A 15,172-nucleotide genomic window follows, 5' to 3' on the forward strand; every position below is an offset into this window, starting at 1 on the left:
CTAGTTTCATGGATGCATTGTATCACATCGGGAAGTGGGCAGCAAGCAGTCCATCGCTGCAGGGGATGGCCTCCGTGAGCCTCCATGATGAAGGCTGATGCCAACCTGCACCGAGAACCTGGAAGCTATCGGTTCATTAGGATGTCTGCTCGCCCCTCCATCCATCCATCCATCCATCCATCCATCCATCCATCCATCCATCCATTCTTCCATCCATCCATTTCTCCAGAGTATGTTAATTTTGCCTCTCTCTTGTTTATTGCCAAATAAGACATTGTGGAAGAATACTATAGACTATTTGTGTTCCCCAAAAGTCATACGTTGAAGCCCCAATCCCCAATGTGATGGTGTTTGGAGGTGAGGCCTTTGGAAGGTGATTACAGCTAGATGGTATCATGAGGGTAGAACTCTGATGGTGGAATTAGTGCCCTTATAAGAAAAGGGTGCAGGGCACATGTGTGGCTCAGTTGGTTATTAAGCGTCCAACTCTTGGCTTGGGCTCAGGTCATGATCTCGTGGTCATGGGATCAAGCCCCTCACCAGGCTCTGTGCTGAGTGTGACGTCTGCTTCAGATTCTCTCTCCCTTCCCCTCTGCTCCTCACCCCTTCTTGCTCACACTCTTGCTCTCTCTCCAAAATAAATAAAAATAAAATCTTTAAAAAAAAAAAGAAGAAGAGGATGCAACAGGATGGTGGCTGTCTGCGAACCAGGGGGAGGACCCTCAGCACACATGGATTCTTCTGGCACCTTGATTTTGAACTTCGAAGCCTCTAGAACTCTGAGGAAGAAACGTTTATTGTTTAAGCCACCCAGTCTACGGTATTTGGTTATAGTAGCCCCAAGTGACTGAGACAAAGAATAAGGGAAATTAGAAAAGCAGAATAGCTCTCCCAAACTCATTGCGATCCTTCCTTCCTCCCTCCCTCTTTCCTTCCCCAATTTCTTCTATCCCGACAATGGACAGGGAGTTGCTAAGATGATAAGTTACAAATCAAGTAAACTCAGTCCTTTTCTCCCCCTATTGCAGCTTATCTTTTAGCTTATGAAGTATTTCAAACGTATGGAAAATTGTGGAGAATAATGTTAACAGTCACCCAGCTACCCATCACCCACTCCAATGAACATTAACCTTTTGCCATATTTGCTTTGAGGTTTTGGGTTTTGTTTTTTTTTTAAGGAAATGAAATGTCATGGCTCAAAGTTGCCTCCCTCAACCCTGCTGCACCTCCCTTCTGTACCAGCTCTCCACAGCTGGTATGTAGTGTTTGGGCAGGTTGGGGGGCTTTTACTCTGTGGGTATAGCCCCATACACAATGTACTGTATTGTTTTTTGTAGTTTTGGATTTTATATACATGATATTATACCGTATGCATCCTTTTACAACTGGCTTTTTAATTTTATTGCATTTTTTTTAAATGGCATATGTTGTAGATGCCGGTTGTAACAAGTCCGGCAACACAGAGGTGGGTACAGGAAAAGTCGATCGTCTCCATCTGCCCCTCCAATCCCACTGCTCAAGGGAACCACCGTGAACAGGTGACGCGTGCCTTTCTGCGCCTTTCCTCTGCCCGCGCAAACACACAGAAGGGCTCCGATGCCGAGGGAAGAGCCACAGAAGGTTCGGGACAGGCTGCAGCAGGCAGGGGTGGCCACATGAACAGATGTTGCTCTCTGGTGCTGCAGCCGGGAGAGGAAGGGCAGTCAGAGGCTGTCGGGGGAGGTGTGCAACTTCCCGGCCCGGCCGTTAAGCCACAGCCGGCAGGTTTCACCACCCATACCCCTCTCACCACGGGCCCTGCGGTCTGAAGGCTGTCCAGGTCAGTTGATGAGCAGTGTCCTTTCTATAAAGTGCCCTTGGGCTGGGACATGAACAAGGTCTGCCTCTGGACAGCTGGGTGACCATAGCAAGTCGTGGAAGCTCTGCAGTGAAGAGCCCAAGGCCTCTCCAGTCCTTTCCCATTGATGACCTTCCCCCCCGATCGTCCTAGCCAGAAGCTGACCTGCCAGTGGGCCCGAGATGTCGGAGAAGCTTTGGGAGGCCAAGCTGGCTTTAGCCGCAACCAGGAAAGGGTTCACAGAGGATATGTGTTTTCTGACCCCTTCAGGAACCTGGAATGAGAACACAGAATGCCAAGAAAGTTTCCAAGTTTGGGGGGTTTTGTTTGTTTTTTACTTTTTATGAGTGAATAGGACCAGACACGTTATGCTTAGAGCTGGACTGGAATGTTGTTGTTGTTGTTTTCTTGCCAAAAAAGAGCCAATAATTAGAGCTTAAGTTATTTGTCTTCAAAATGCAAAGCAGTGAGAGAACGTGAATGGGAGACAAGTTGCTCCAGGGAGGAGGCCTGCCGGGTGCTGGACTCCTGAGCCCACTGCGGTGTGAGAAGTATCAACCTGGCTAGGGCTTACAAATCGGGATCTGAGCTTGACCCTAGGACCCCTCCCATTGTTAAATTCTATAGTTCTGTGTTTTTCCTTTTTCCCATTCATTCATTCAACAATTTTTTTGAGTGTCTATGATGTTTCAGTCGTTGTGCTAAGAGCTGGGGATATCCGTGAAAAATCAGACAAACCCTCGCCCTTGTGGAATTCAGAACTTTTTACAGTCATCTCAAAACACAAAGACTTCTACTCTTTATCAGTATTCCAACAATTCATTCATTCATCTTTCCAATGATTTCCACAACACCCTCATGCCGATTGGATATGGGTAGTCCTGGCCCCATCTCCTCATTAGGCAGACCTAGAACTAATAAATATGAGAGAGAAGCATCAGCATGAATGTTGCAACCTTGAAGGAAACACACACAGAGGTGGAAAGGCCCAGATCTCACTTCCTGGAACCTCTATCCAGCTCTTCTCATGGCCTGGAAAAACTCGAATGTACGGATCTCCAGATTTCATACCAAGAAGGAAGTTGAGTTCCCAGACCTGACTGAAGAAGCAGGTGTCGAATTGGGGAAAATGACACTGGGGTAAGACAGCTAAGGCTTCCTGACTCCTTGGGTCACACAAAGTCTCCCTAGCCTGCTCCATTTCTCCAAAATGTTGAAATCCCCATCTGGCATCCCAAACGACACTGACTGGAAGCCCCCCTCCAGGCTGGGATACTGACACCTCCTCGGGTCCCACAGAGAGCCTGGTGCCATCCGGTCCCTTCCGTTGATGCCATCCAGTAGCCACGCCTGGGCTTCCTAATGTGTCCAGTGGGGCTTTCACAGGGCACTTAATAAGTTACCCACGCCCTGGTTCCCCTAGCTCCAGGCTCCCAGCCAAGTTCTCCAAATTGTGTTCATTAGCAATGAAAGGGCTTTTTAGCCTTGCAGTGGAATGCAGCGGCTTTTGTCTATTTCCTCACAGGGCTGTGAGTTCCGTTTCAGGCTGCTCTTCTCTCCCAGCACGGCCCACCCATCAGAAGGCCTCCGGGCCTGAATGTGGGCCTGCGGGGCCGGAAGGTGGCTCCCAACAACTCCCCAGGCGGTCTCAGCTGGCAACACAGGCAGAAGAGGTTATCTGAATCTAATGTTCCTAAAAATATGCTGGACATGTTAGGATATCAAATGTCTGTATTGCATTAGTTATAACACGGGGAAAATAATAATGCATTCCCAAACAAAGAAAAAACCTCAACCAATATCCTCTCAATCACTAAAACACTCAAACACTTACAAACAACCCACCACAGAGCTCTAAATAATCCGAATCGGTGGTTCCTAAAAGTGTGGTTGCAGACCAGCAAGCATCAGCATCGCACGGGAACTTAAAAATCCAAGTATCAGACTCCAAACTAAACCTACTAAGTCAGAAACTCTGGACCAGGGACCAGCAATTCTGAGTTTTTGCAAGATCTCCAGGAGATTTAGATGCATGCTAAGGTCTAGAACCACTCATAGAAAGCATTTAACAATTACTAATTATTTAACACTTAAAGAACTCCTTAGTGGGTATCTTAAGGGATTTCTCGTTCTTAAATTTTTATTATTTTATTTATTTTATTTTAATTTTTTTATTGAGGTATAATTGAACTATTATATTCAGATGTACAACATCATGATTCAACATTCGTAAACATTGCAAAACAGCCAGGGCAATAAGTTTAGTTACTATCTCTACCTTACGGGCCGATGCAACGTTACTGAGTGTACCCCTGTTCTGTGCATTACGTCCCCACGACTTACTCATTCCATGACGGCAGCTTTGCACTGCTTGATCCCTTTCATCCATGTTACACCCACACACCCTCCCCTCTGACAACCACTAATCTGTTCTCTGTATATATGTATCTGGGTTTTGTTTTGTTTGTTTTGTTTTTTAGATTTCATACTTAAGTGAAATCACGTGGTGCTGTTTTTCTTTGTTGGTCTTATTTCAGTTATCCTAATACCCTCAAGATTCACCCATATTGTCACAAGTGGCAAATTCCATTCTTTTTTGTGGCCGGGTGGTATTCCTCTGTGTGTGTGTGTGTGTGTGTGTGTGTGTGTGTGTGTGTGTGTGTGTATACATACCACATCTTCTTCACTCATTCTTCCATCGAAGGGCACTTAGGTTGCTTATGTTGTTTCCATATCTTGCCTGTTGTAAATGATGCCACAGTGAACATAGGGGGTGCATGTATCTCATTGAATTAGTGTTTTCATTTTCTTTGGATAGATACCCAGTAATGGACCTACTGGATCATATGGTATTTCTATTTTTAATTTTTTGAGGAAACTCCATACTGTTTTTCATAATGGCTGTACCAATTTACATTCCCATCAAGAGTACACGAGGGTTCCCTTTTCCACATTCTCACCAATACTTATTTCTTGTCTTATTGATACTAGCCATTCTGACAGGTGTAAGGGGATATCTCATTGTGATTTTTACATGCATTTCCCTGACGATTAGGGATGTTGAGCATCTTTTCATGTGCCTGTTGGTTATCTGTATATGTTTTTTGGAAAAATGTCTATTCAGATCCTCTGCCTATTTTTAAATCAGATTGTTTCTTGTTATTGAATTGTATGAGTTCTTTATATATTTTGGATATTAACCCCTTATCAGATATATCATTTGCAAATCTTCAGTAGGTTGCCTCTTTGTTTTGTTGACTGTTTCCTTCATTGTGCAGAAGCTTTTTAGTTTGATGTAGTCCCACTTATTTACCACTCGTTTATTTTTGCTTTTGTTTCCCTTGCTTTTGGGGAGTCAAATCCAGAAAATCATCGCCTAGACCAATGTCAAGGAGCTTGTTGCATATGTTCTATTCTAGGAATTTTACTTGCCTGAGCTTTATTTTTTTTTTAAGATTTTATTTATTTATTTGACAGAGAGAGAGAGAGAGACAGCCAGCGAGAGAGGGAACACAAGCAGGGGGACAGGGAGAGGAAGAAGCAGGCTCCCAGCAGAGGAGCCTGATGTGGGGCTCGATTCCGGAACGCTGGGATCACGCCCTGAGCCAAAGGCAGACGCTTAACTGCTGTGCCACCCAGGCGCCCCTTGCCTGAGCTTTAGAAAACAAAGGCCTATTAATTCCCCCATGAGGCAAGAGAAGTTGCTAGTCCAGGACATAGCCATAGGGGCAGGGAGGCAGGTAGAAACAAGGATAACATTTATCCCTCAGTGAGCCCTAAAAAAATAGACACTACTGATTTCTTCATCAGGAGAAGCTGCCAAAGCCACCCATTTGCACAGCACCTCACGTTTTCCAGGAAGGCATCCACCCACATCACAGACTACAAACTTGGATTGGGAAGATCCCCCACCCTCCCCAAACACACACCCACAGAGACCCTTGTCCCCAGAGGTCACCTGAAGCAGCAGTGTCAAGGTAAGGACTCCCTCACTCTGCAGCTTCTTATGGGAAGCAGTGAGCACCTGAGTTTCTGTTTTGTTCTTACAAAGAATGCAATGCATTCTTTATAATGAGTATTTATAGTGATTATGCATTAAATCATAGTTATTATTTAAAATGAATGAGAGGTATTATGTGGTGAGTACAGCCTTCCCAGGAGACAAGACTTGAGTTTTCAGAATTTCCCTTACGACGACTCTAAACTGTAAGCCCTCGGAGGTCAGTGTCCCAGGTCTTTTTTTTTTTTTAAGATTTTATTTATTTATTTATTTATTTATTTGACAGAGATAGAGACAGCCAGTGAGAGAGGGAACACAAGCAGGGGGAGTGGGAGAGGAAAAAGCAGGCTCCCAGCGGAGGAGCCTGATGCGGGGCTTGATCCCAGAACTCCAGGATCACACCCTGAGCCGAAGACAGAGGCTTAACGACTGAGCCACCCAGGCGCCCCAGTGTCCCAGGTCTGAATCACCTCTGTCCTCCCACCCTCAGACACTACTGGCCTTTGTCATGATTTAGTGAATTACCTCCTTTTTTCCCCGGTTCTTCAGGGAAGTGCCCAAATGAAGATAAAAGATAAAGCCCTTCGAGCAATTCCCTGTGGACCTGTGCGAGGAAGCGCTTGTGATGTTTGCATCTGAAATGAGACCCTTGTGCCAGGACTGGCAGAATTCTGTGGATGAGGGGAGGGAGTAAGAGCTAGCCTGTGAGGAGAGCCCACTGTACACGGCAGGTCCAGAATCGAGGCCAGCATCTATCTATCCAATGGAGAAGCTTTTCCCAAAGAGGGAGGCCATCGTTTCTCTTCATTAGACCGCCCGGCACCATCCAAACTCCCACCCTCCAAATGTTTGCTGTAAAAACTAGGCAACATTTTTACTCAAAATTCACTATGTGAATCAAAAATCATTCCGTCAGAGAATTGCTGTTGCTTCAACAACGTTGAGGATTCAGGAATCCTAGGCAGAGGCTATGCCATAGACACCTCTCTGCTCTTCTCCTAGCCATAGAAGCAGCTCTCGTGCCTATATTGCTCATACACATTGTGAACCAATCTTGTAAAAAAGTTGAGAAGCCTATGAATTAAAGTAATTAGCCTAAGAGGCTTAAAATCCCATAACTTAGAAGAAGAAAAGTTGGGAAGTGATAAAGTATATTGCAGGAGGTGAAAACATGAGAGGCACAAATGTAGCCACGCACATATCCCATCTAACATGTGTGCAATGTATTTCAGTGCCTTCTAAGCATTAATTCTGGATCTTTAACAAATAATTTCATTATCTATTTATATTATATTAAGGAACTGCCTATCAACTCCTTGAGGGAAGATGTGATGTAAAATGGGGTTCATGTGAATATAGGCCTAGGTGTAAAGCTATTTGTGATGTTTGGCAAAAGGATATGAAATGAAAGCAATTGCGGGCTTGAATTTTATCAAACAGCCAAAATTTTTATCATGAGCACAGTTAACTGGAACCCTTCAGTAACCATGTTTTTCTAAACTCTAAAATTCTGAGGAAGAAACAAGTCCCCTGACAATAACTTCAGATTAGGAATATAACTAAAATGAAGGAGCCCCAAAGCCATCTCAAAGTGCTGGAATATGGGACCAGCCTTGTTCATGCTCATAAACTACAAGGAAGGACCTCACATCGTGGAGGATCCCGATTAAGAAACTGGCAAAAAGGGGCGCCTGGGTGGCATAGCGGTTAAGCGTCTGCCTTCGGCTCAGGGCGTGATCCCGGCATTATGGGATCGAGTCCCACATCAGGCTCCTCCGCTATGAGCCTGCTTCTTCCTCTCCCACTCCCCCTGCTTGTGTTCCCTCTCTCACTGGCTGTCTCTATCTCTGTCAAATAAATAAAATCTTTAAAAAAAAAAAAGAAAGAAAGAAACTGGCAAAAAGCACTGGAGATGGATGGTGGTTGTAGAACAGTGTGAACGTACTTAACGCCACGGAACTGTACACTGAAAAAATGGCCAAAATGGTAAATTTCATGTTAGGTATATTTTACTACAATAAAAAAAGAATAGGGTGAGTCGTTGACTTTCTTGGTTTTGTATGTATTATTACAGGTGTTTAGTAAAGACTCTTTGGTAGTAAGACTCTGTGATTGCAGAAAAGGAAAATTACAAGGATGCAGGGGTATATCCCAGAACCCAAGGGCAAGAATGCTAAGAGATCTCAAGGATGAGTAGAATCAGGAACTGAAGAGCCGTTGAGACTCTTCTTTGTCTCTGCATTTCTCTGTGATTCTGTTTCATCCTCATTCTCTCGACAGCTTGGTGTCTCTGTCTCTCTGGCCCACAAAATGGAATACGCTCATTGCCTTCCCCTCTCCATGGCTCCCAAGTTCACTCGCCATGCTATACTCCCATGCAGAGAAACTTGCAGCAGAAATTTGCACTCTCACTCCCAGCTCCATATTTGGAAGAAAGGGAAGCTGATTGGCCCACCCTGGGTCAGGTGACCTCCTTGGTCCACTCAATCCTAAATTAAGGGGTGATACAAACATGGCCAATTTCTCTGGAGAACCCGGACTAATGCACCATATCATACATGTTTGGGTTTTGTTTTTTTTTTTTTTTCCGTTTTGCTCCTTTCCTTCACAGTTAAATACAAAAGTCAACTACCATAAACAAACAAATATCCAAATCGAGGTTAACTATTCCTGGCATTCAGCATGCCTAATGATTTCCATCTTTGCCTTAACCGAATCAGGACTAAGCTCTTCATTTTTGATCACCAGGATGGGCATTTTCATTTTCCACTTTACGTTTGTTTTATAAAAGAACCACTGCAAATATAATAAAATATTTAAATAATTAGCCCTAAACTGTCACATTGACAAAAATGATAAAGCTGCAGAACAGAGCAGTCGGCTGGCAAGCAACGCTACCGCGTGAGAGCTGGGAACGTTCATTTTTCTCCGCTGATGCATGAGAGTCTGAATTTGTCATACAACCCTCCACTTAGCAGTGTCAGTTAGAATGTGAAAAGGAAGTTTCGGCTGTCTGAAAGCCCAACCATTAAAGTTGAGAACCACCTGTGCTATGTAGCATTGAGGTGTAAGCACAGAACTCACTCTCAAGTCCAATTTGGCAAGTGACCAAAAGTGAGGCAAGGAAGGACATCCAAGAGACTAGAGCAAGGACAGATTGTGTCTGCTTTCAGGAGGAGGGGAACTAGGGATGGCATTTGTTCTGGGCCTTAAAGAAAGGTGACCATTCCGACACATTGATAAAGATTATTAGGGTTTTAGGAAGTCAGAGAAATAATATTCTTTTTTCCCCCCTCCCTCCTGAGTTTTGAACTATTTGAGAGGCAGACGCAGGAGTCTGGCTGGTGGAAATGAAAATATCACTCTTATTGTCTGTAGAGCTGTTAAGATAACATGACCTAAGTCTGTGGCCAGTGGGTTTAGGAAGGCTTAACCTCTGAATTAGACACACTCCCCAGTCTGGGGCCCAGTTGGGTGAATGCTTTATATGCACAGCAGAGGTGTCGGACCAGAGGTCTATCCCAAAAGAGGAAGGGGCTGGGGCCAGCCTGCCCAGATCTTTCTCTTAGAGCCACCTACCAGATATTATTCCTGAGATGAAGATTGGGGTGTGGGGGGGTGTTAACAGTTACGCATGAGAGGGAGCTTGTGCTGAGCTAAGACACGAATGTGTGTTGTTTTTTGACAATGAGCATGTATGATTTTCATAATATGATTATTTTTATTGTAGAAATGAAGTCATTCAGAATTGAGTGTAAGAAAGGAGAATCAGTTTCACTCAGGACAGGGACTAGTGTCAGCAGAAAGAGTAAAAGAAGACTTGTGACTATAGCCGGGAGAATGCCAAAACCATCAAGCAGAGACTAACAAAGACTTAGAGTAACGAGCACACATTACTGTTTTTAAAAGAGCTACCCAGGAAGTGAACATTGTGTTACTATTGAGCCATTTGGAACTTGGAAGTGAAAATTTGTAGTCATAAGGAGGATGCAATTGGTTCGGTGCTGAGAGGTACAAATCAATTTTTAAATTTTAAATTAAGTTAAAATTTTAATCTAAGAGAGCATATACTTTAAAGAAATCTAGAGATAAGTTTTCAGTTTTCTTAATGTAAACTGTATTTGTCATATGGAATAAGTTACTTCTACGATTTGGGCCAGAATTTTCCTAAACTGTGCTCTGAAGAAATTTAGTGATGTTCCATGAAAATAATTGATATTGATCTTATTTTTCTACCAAACCTTATTCTAGAAAAACATATATAGAAAAAATCAACCGAGCAAATATCATTATTTAATGATCTGCCTTTAGCACACCCTCCTGCAGCAATCCCTGGAGGACATTTGCTCTGTGCTTTGAGGGAAGGGCAGCATTTACCGACTGACATGTGAGCTCATGCTCTCATGCCCTGAAATTGCTTGCACAACGTGCACTCTAACTGCCTTCCTCACCCGTAGAACCCTCGTGTTGTTCAGGGTGCCCCGGGCTGTAAGACTTGATTGTTCTGAGCTCCCTCATGGTTAGTAGCAGCCACATAAAAGCATTTGGTGGGTGCAGGGAGATTAAGGATATATCTACTAAATGGGCTTTCTGGAAAGATGTTTTCCTGATGAAAGGGAAAGACTCAGCTGCTTTGCAACTTTTGCCTTTTGTCCTTGATCTTTCTCCCGCCTGGGATACAGACTTCACATCTGGAGCTGCAGCAGCCAATTTGTGACCATGAGGACAAAAGTCACATGCTAAGGATGGCAATCCAAGGAACGAGACAAAGTTGGGGTCCTTCATGACATCATAGAGTCACTGTACTAGTTCTGGCCTGCTCACCTCCAAATTTCTTGTTATGGGGGGAAAACCGATTTACTTACACCATTGTCAGATTCTTGTTAAATGCAGGCAAATGCAATCCTATTATATGGCCATGTCCATCACTTATTGACTGATTACCATTAATATCACATACCTGGTCATCTAATTTCAGTATATGTTCATGACATTTAAGCACTGCTTATTCAATAGCAAGCAAATGCACAGTACTAACATGTTTAATCTATGGCCAAAATAAGAAAGCTTTAAATCCAAAGAAGGGCCTCGGGGCTCTAAATGGTATCTGAACCTAACACAAATTTAGAATACTTTAAAGCGCAGATTTAAAAAACCGAGCTTCACCTTCCTAAAAGAAAAAAAAATCTAGGTGTCTGTTGCCCGAGATGAAACAAGGAACACTGTTTGGAGTAGCCTAATTTAAGAGGACACAAATATCACACAACCTATAGCTGACATCCTTTCTGTGCTCCAATGTGTCTGGCCAAGGTAGGACTTTTCACAAGAGACGGCACTGGAACCGGAGGCCGGAGGCTGCACTCAGCAGCCGTCTTGGCCACAGCAAGGCCGCTCCCAGTAGAAAGACAGGGGATTTTTAAAAGACACACAATATTTAAAACACAATATAAACAAATAAAATCTTAAAAAAAATAAAAATAAAACAAATAAAACACAATATAAAAGACAAAATATACGAAAAGTTAAAACACAGGACACAACATCTATTAAAATTATTTTACAAGTCTTATTTATAAAAACATGAAAAGTTGAAAGATGTTTTGCTTGAATGTTTTTCCTTGAGGAAATCCCTCTGTGAGACCCTTCCCCCCCGCCTTCTTTATACCAGCTTACATCACGGCAGATCTATGTCTCCCACGGTTCCGACAATACATTATCATTTTTAGTGCATTCCGTGGTCAAGGTTAAGGACGTTTGGGAAACTCTATCCTCAACTGATAAGATTTCTAGTTTAACCTACAAAAAAAAAAGTGTTTAAAAATCATAGTGCAAGAGACCTGGCTGGCTCAGTCAGCAGAGTGTGCGACTCTTGACCTCAGGGTCATGAGTTCGAAACCCACACGGGTGTAGAGATTACTAGAAAAAATGAATAATTAAAAAAAAAAAACATTGTCCAAGAATAAGAATCAGTGTGGTCTAGAAAATCCAGGTTAACATTCATAAGGAGAACCTGTTAGTTGTCACTTTTATTCAACTCCCAATCATATTTTTTCATTCATAAAAAATCAGATGATGAAAGTGGGTTATATTCATTGAGAGAAATTCCAGCAATGCCAAAGTACACTCTGCCAGGGCAGGCCACATCTGTTTTATCTCCTCCAGTCTCTCCAATCCCTAACCCTGCACACAGTAGGGCTTCAAAGTGGCAGTCCCGCCTTTCCACGGTTGATGAGCTAAGGTGTTGCATGGTGGACCTCTCCTACGCAGGATTTTAAAAATAAGCTTTTAACTTTTGAATAGTCTTAGATTTACAGAGAAGCCTGTGATGGTAATACAGAGTTCCCATATACCCACACCCACTTTCCCCTATTTTTACCATCTTACTTTAGAATGGTATGTACATTTGTCACAATAAATGAACCAATATTGACACTGTATTCAGATTTCCTTAGTTTTCACCGAATGTCCTTTTCTGCTCAGGATCCCATCCAGGACACCACACTACATTTAGTCCTCATGTCTGTTTAAGCTCCTCAGACTGTCATTGTCTTTGGTGACCCTGGCAGTTTTGAGTACTGGTCATGTATTTTAAAGGCTGCCCCTCTTTTGGGATTTGTCTGATCTTTCTCACATGATTAGACAGGGGTTATGGATTTCAGGTAGGAAAACCACAGAAGTAAAGTGCATTTAAGGTATATATTGTCGGAGCACCCGGGTGGCTCAGTCGGTTAAGCATCTGCCTTGGTCTCAGGTCCTGATCTCAGGGTCCTGGGATCAAGCCCTGCAGTGCGCTCCCTGCTCCATGGGGTCGCCTGCTTCTCCCTCTCCTCCCTGCTCATGCTCTCTCACTATCTCTGTCGCTATCTCTGTCTCTTTCAAATAAGTAAATAAAATCTTTTTTTAAAAAAAGGGTATATATTATCCATATGACTTACCATTGTTGATGCTGACCTTGACTCTTGCACAAATTTAGCCATTCCTCATATACTACTAAATGGAACTTCTGTCTTTCACATCAAAATGAACATCTGGTTTCAGTTTAGAACAGTCAGGGTTCCCAGTTAGCTTAGACTTGGGCAACCTAAACACGGAGATGATTCAAAAGAGAGATGTGTGACCTTCACACGGACCCTGGGCGTGGGAGGAGGTACAGGGTGGAGAGGAGTCAGGATGACCTGCCCACTCCTACAACATGCCAAACCCGTGGGGGAGGCTTGCCAAGGGCCAAGGTCAGCTGCCAAGCAGGGCCAACTGCCCAGGCTTCTTCCTGTTCACTGGTGATGACCTTTCATGGTACGGCTCGGATTTTCAACCCCCTCTCTTCTGCAGGCGCCTTCCTGAGGGTAGTGACTCACCCCAGCACTCTCAGAGGCAATAAGAGTCCAGGGAAGCTAGGCCAGAATACGAGGGAAAGAAAAAAGAAAACAAGGATTTGCATTTGACAAGGTCACCAGAAGATGTCTACTCTGCCTTTCCGTTATACTGCAAAGCTTTGCTGCATTCTTTCTCGCAATAATCAGACAAGATTTCAAATTCATTTTCCTTGGATGGAATTAGGATTTTGAGGGTTGCTTTTCTTTTCTCCTTATTCTGATACATTAACCAGTTCAAGTAACTGAACTGGACCACACAAAATAGTAATAAAAATAGGTTGTATAATTATTATTTTAGACAACATTTATTAAGCATTTTACAATGTACCAGGAGCTATGCTAATTCTTTTATGTCTATAGCTCATGCAGTTTGCAGGGCACGTTGTGGTTGTTAGCTCTATTTCCTAGCTGATTATATGTGGCACAGGAAGGTTAAGTAACTTGCCCAAGATCACATAGCTAATAAGTAGCCAAGAAAGATAGAAACACAGTCTGACTCGTCACTCCATATCCTATACCATTTAACAAACCAGAACTCCATACTTTTTTTTTTTTTTAAGATTTTATTTATTTGACAGAGAGAGACACAGCAAGAGAGGGAACACAAGCAGGGGGAGTGGGAGAGGGAGAAGCGGGCTTCCCGCTGAGCAGGGAGCCTGATGCGGGGCTTGATCCCAGGATCTTGGGATCATGTCCTGAGCCGAAGGCAGACACTTAATGACTGAAGCACCCAGGCGCCCCAGAACTCCATACTTCTGCACAGTTCAACAAACCACCAGACCATACAGCTACTCGTCAACCAGCCACCACCCCCACACAGCTACACAGCCCAACAACTCCCCACATTGTAGCGGAGTGTCTGCGATGCTCTCAGCAACTTGCAAGGTGCTGGGAATAGGTGGGTAAATAAAACAGTCCTGGCCCAAAAGATCTCACTGTTGATTCACTTTTTCCCAGAAGTGCAAGGGATCCAGAAGTCCCCCACGCCCATGAGCAGATTCAGGGGTGTTGGGCGAGTTGGCTGTCCAAAGGAGACCTCAGGTCAGGATAAAGAATTTCAGGCTGTGGTGACTTTGAGACCAAAGGAAATGGCCATGGAATGTGGCCATGATCCAAAATAACTAATATAGAAGATGATGAATAATAGTCCCAACCTATTAGAAAGGACACACACCCATCAAGATGGAGGACAGGCTGATCAAAACGGTAGCAGCCATGAACAAGTAGGAAGGACTGGACGTGAGCCCTGAGACAACCCCCAGAGAGGGAGCAGTACGTGCCCCAGAGGTCCCTGTACCAGCACAGGATCACTAGGTGCCCTCCACGCCATCACGAGGAGCACTGAAGGAGGAGGAGGCTTGGTTGGGTTTTGGGCACCCACAGGTGGTGTCGTGTGTCAGCAAGAACACTATGGGACCCCTGGTGGCCCAGTCGGTTCAGTAGCTGCCTCCCAGGATCAAGCCCCAGTCATGGTCCCAGAGCCGAGCTCCCTGCTCAGTGGGGAGTCTGCTTCTCCCTCTTCCTCTGACTCATGCTGTCTATCTCTCACTCGCTCTCTCTCTCTCAAATAAATAAAAATAGAATCTTAAAAAAAAAGAACACTGGACGTTACTTGTGTTTTCATTAATATTGTGTTAGCTTATAAATCTATAAACCTATTTTTTCTAAAGGTTCTAAGCCCAACGTACAGATTCTTTAATTTATAAATTCAGTAATTTTTGTGTGAAAATGAAAAACACTCACTTTCACTTTCTCTTTGATCTATTCTCAATGAGTTTATACATTTGAAAGATTAATTTTTCCTAAACATTGAACACATTTACAAACTCGATTCCTTGAATTCCTTTAGAGATTTCAAACCACAGTCACAAATATATCTGATTCTCCCAAGAACTTCAAACACCAAACAGCAGACTTATACATCTAAAAAGTAGACTCTTCCTAATTACTCATGTGACTCAT

General features: G+C 43.6%; 1 long non-coding RNA gene across 1 annotated transcript; it reads right to left on the reverse strand.

Annotated features, from left to right (window-relative positions):
* Positions 1 to 1,494: 1,494 nt before the first annotated feature.
* LOC148109659 (uncharacterized) lies at positions 1,495 to 12,963 on the reverse strand. The gene is made up of 3 exons (XR_015725079.1): positions 12,773 to 12,963; positions 2,003 to 2,111; positions 1,495 to 1,679 (listed from the first exon to the last, which is right to left on the reverse strand). It is a non-coding gene; the product is annotated as an uncharacterized LOC148109659 (long non-coding RNA).
* Between the last annotated feature and the right edge of the window lie 2,209 nt (positions 12,964 to 15,172).

This window comes from Ursus americanus, chromosome 7, assembly GCF_024610735.1.
Source record: "Ursus americanus isolate L20-20 chromosome 7, mUrsAme1.1.p, whole genome shotgun sequence".
Taxonomy (NCBI): Eukaryota; Metazoa; Chordata; class Mammalia; order Carnivora; family Ursidae; genus Ursus; species Ursus americanus.